At 26.4% G+C, this 4,154-nt stretch overlaps 1 long non-coding RNA gene across 1 annotated transcript; it reads left to right on the top strand.

The window, feature by feature from the left end:
• The first annotated feature begins 3,374 nt into the window (after positions 1-3,374).
• LOC110911462 lies at positions 3,375-3,770 on the top strand. Its single transcript, XR_002576968.2, has 2 exons — positions 3,375-3,453; positions 3,536-3,770. It is a non-coding gene; the product is annotated as an uncharacterized LOC110911462 (long non-coding RNA).
• The last annotated feature ends 384 nt before the right edge of the window (positions 3,771-4,154 follow it).

The raw sequence follows: 4,154 nt of genomic DNA, 5'->3' as shown, positions 1-4,154 counted from the left end.
TAGTTCTTTAATGGGAAAAACTCATCAAAAGTCCCACTAACCAACTTCTGCCAATCAAAACTATGTATGAGAATTGATAATGGGTGTTGGTTTGTGGGTGTCGAATATATGCTATATAATAATAAAAAAATAGGATTGGGAATAAGAGCATTCACATCCATTCCATCATATTTTCACCCTAAATTACACTAAAAAAATACTATATTTTCTCTCTCCTTTTCAATTAAATAATATTTTTTATACCTTTATTATTACATTTTCTCTCTCCTTAACTCACAACCACTTTCAGAATATATTAAAAAATTATAGGGGGTGAACAGTGTCCCCTCAAATATACAGATAAACAATAACATTTTCTCTCTCCTCTACTCACAACCACTTTTTATACTCTTTATATTATAAAAATTCTACACACATAATTTGATTCCTTGGATGTGAATGCTCTAATAGCACTATTGTTGACGCCAAACTTGATGGACAGATGGACAGTTTTTAGGGATGGTGATATCAAACCTTAATGTGCCGCCAGTTGATGTCGATGGGGAGAAGAATGGACGCCCGCAGGGAGAAAAACCTTAGCTTTGTGGTTTTTCTTTAACAAAATTAATAATAATACTTTAAATGTACCCAAATAGGTAAATATTTTTCAAAGTACCCAAATAGGTAAATATTTTTTGTATCTACACTAGTTTGGGAAAAAACTCCAGAAAAATATATTTGAGGTGATAACTCAAAAGGGAAAAAATGTGCAAATAGTTGATTTAGATAAAAAAAAAACTTGCACGTACGGTAAGTGGCAAACTCATAATGAAGTCAAAATTGTTAGCTTAATCAAATAAGTTATTGTCAAAACTCTTTGAAAAGAAGCAATCGTTTTTTCCTTGCAAGGAATGCCATTGCATTTTGTGCATTGTTCACCTACTTTTTTTTTGTTGGTCAAAGGACTTTATTTGTTATTGGTTATTTTAGGGACTTTCTGTTTCATAAAAGGTATCGAGTTGAAAAACATCGATACACCCTACTTGTATTCATTTTTATGGTTTCTGGTTCCGATATTGTTTCATTTATTCAACTCCGTCTACGGCAATAAACAAATACATATACTAATACCGGTATCATGACGAACCGAACCGATACAGCCTGAACAAGATCAACATCGGTACCGGTACTGACATTTATTTTTATAGTTTTCGATTGACATAAAACACGTGTTAATTGCTATACCAAGTGCTTATATTGTACCAGTACAGTAACGAACTGAATCGATACCAATAGAAAGCCCGACGCGAAGTGCGAATAATCTCACTAGTTTTATATATTTAAACATAAAGGACGGTCTTAGGCACAATAATTATCATTTACTATTATCCTTGTGTTGGATCACAACTTATTTGGAATAAAAATTGGTGTGATGCTTAATTTAAGCCAAAACTCATTACTCATGTGAATTTAATGAACCCCAAGAAAATCTGTATATATTCTAAAGTTTAGTTATATGTTCTATTTTAAAACCAAAATTTATGGTTGTTTTAAATGCATCATCCTATAAAAATCCTATTAATTGCATTTAATTTATATTAAATAAATAAGAGATAAGATAAAAAATAAAATAAAATAATTATATATCAATAATCATTAAAATTAATATCATCAATAACACATTATACTAAATAATATATTATAGATAAAGGTAGATTAGTTTAAAGTTAACTTTGATCTTAATTTGTTTTAATAATTGGTTTAAAGATAATTATTCCAAACTTATGATTATTCTATAAAATGATCTTTGACAAGGTAACCATAAATTTAAATTTCGAAGTAACTAATATATTAAAAGTAGCTCAAATATAATTCGTAATAAAAACACAACAATATATTTTCAAAGAAAACAAAAGGGATCCAAATGATATCAAATATTAAGAACTTATCCATGATATTAGTATCAGAATTTAATAGATTAAGATAAAATTTAAACCGAAAGATCATAAGTATCATAAAAATATCATTAAATTAAAGTTAAAAAGTAAAGAAAAGAATTATTATTATAATATTAAAATAATAAAAATATATAAAAACTATATATATTATTAAAATATTAAAATTACTATTTGTACCGATACCAAACAAGACCGTACCGGTATTTTCGATACCAGTACCGGTTGACACCAAGCTTATCCCACCCCGTGATACTAAAAAATCATTAAATTAAAGTTAAACAGTAAAAAAAAAAGGAATTATTATTATAATATTAAAATAATAAAGTATTAAAATAACTATATATATATATATATATATTCTAATATATTATTAACAAGATTTTGGCTAAATTAATTAGATTATTATAAATAATAATAATAATTTACAAATAAAACAACACAATTTGCAACAAAGCAATGCATGAAACACCATATTAACATATAGTACAGTACATTAATGCTAGAACCTAATCTATACTATATTATAAAGCATTTCATAAGGACACCAACCAAATTTAAGTAATTACAATCTTTTATACTTATGGTACAACAACTTAATGATGTTAGTAAGGGGTGAAATGGTCTTTCTACATTAATATTAAAAAATAAAAAAAATAATTATCTATATCTATATCTATCTATCTATACTATATTATAAAGCATTTCATAAGGATACCAACCAAATTTAAGTAATTACAATCTTTTATACTTATGGTACAACAACTTAATGATGTTAGTAAGGGGTGAAATGGTCTTTCTACATTAATATTAAAAAATAAAAAAATAATTAAATGAGAATATAATCACAATTAATTATAATAATACAATAATAAGTTCGGTTCTTAAATGCAATTAATAAACGAAACCTATTGGGATAAACCGCAAAAGCACTCCAAAGGTCCAATTTCAATCAATATGTAATAAATTTGACCGATTAAGGAATCTCCTATCATTGCTATAAATTCACCATTTCACTCAACATCAACTCCTTTGTCTACTATTGTGCGAGTTAGAGTCGAAAAGAAAGAGATAAGAAAGAGATAAGTTGATATGAAATTTATTTATCTTGGTGGAAAGGTGTGTTCTTTTATACCCATTTCAACATTTATTCGAAAAAACTTTGGTTTGTTTCTTAAAATATTCAAATGGGATAACAGTTTTCTTTTACATAATCTATGAGTTTATATTGATGTTTATTATGTTTTTGGTGATTTAGTGGTTTTTTTTTTCAAATTATGATTTTATATTACATATAAAGTATACACACAGGTTATTGGATACAAAAAGACAGACACTTCATACTTCATCAAGGTACCCTTGCATGACTATAGTATCTGGAACCATTTACCAATTATTGTTTAATTGTTCATAAATTTATAGTCTTTTTCCTTTTTGCAGCTTCATGTATATGGAGGTGTAAAAGGGTGGGTACGAGAAAAGTTATTCATTTGGAGATAGACATTTATTTGGCCTATTGGTATTTCCTTTTTTAATTTCTACTTTACTATTTTTTTTAAACATATGATGCTTTTGTGTGATTTAATTGATACTATATATAGGCAATATAGATGCAGAGGAAATATTTGAGGAGGTATTGTTTGACAGGATTGGGCAGCAAACTTTAAGGGCTCGGATGTTTTCAACCCGCGCAAAAGATTTAAATTGATTGCGTTTATCTATACTATCGTATAAAGCATTTCACAAGGGTTCCAACCAAATTTAAATAATTGCAACATATTATGCTTATAGTACAACAACTCAATGAAGTTAGTAAAGGGAATTAGTCTTTCTACATGAGTATAAATTAATAAATACAATTAAATTGATAACTTTATAAATTAAGTATTGTTAAATACTTGATAAAGAATTAAATCATTTGACTTAGTTGAACATCATCACCTTCCTCATATTTACATTGCTTTTCCATTTCAAGTTCTCCGTAACCGATTACTTGATTGAATTTTATAATTAAGTCATTATTATTTGGTTTAGTAATTGCGAAACATCATACAAATAAGGTTACAACCTTTTTTGCAATTTTATCAGATAGTTGATGAACATCATATGAAATAAAAATAATAATAATAATAATAATAATAATAATAATTAAATATAAAAAAACTTAATCAACGTTATTATGAATTTAATTATAACTATAAATGGTTTTAAAACTTAAAA

This window comes from Helianthus annuus, chromosome 15, assembly GCF_002127325.2.
Source record: "Helianthus annuus cultivar XRQ/B chromosome 15, HanXRQr2.0-SUNRISE, whole genome shotgun sequence".
Classification (NCBI taxonomy): Eukaryota; Viridiplantae; Streptophyta; class Magnoliopsida; order Asterales; family Asteraceae; genus Helianthus; species Helianthus annuus.
Note: the sequence above shows the minus strand (reverse complement) of the source record. Positions and strands in the feature narration are given on the sequence as shown.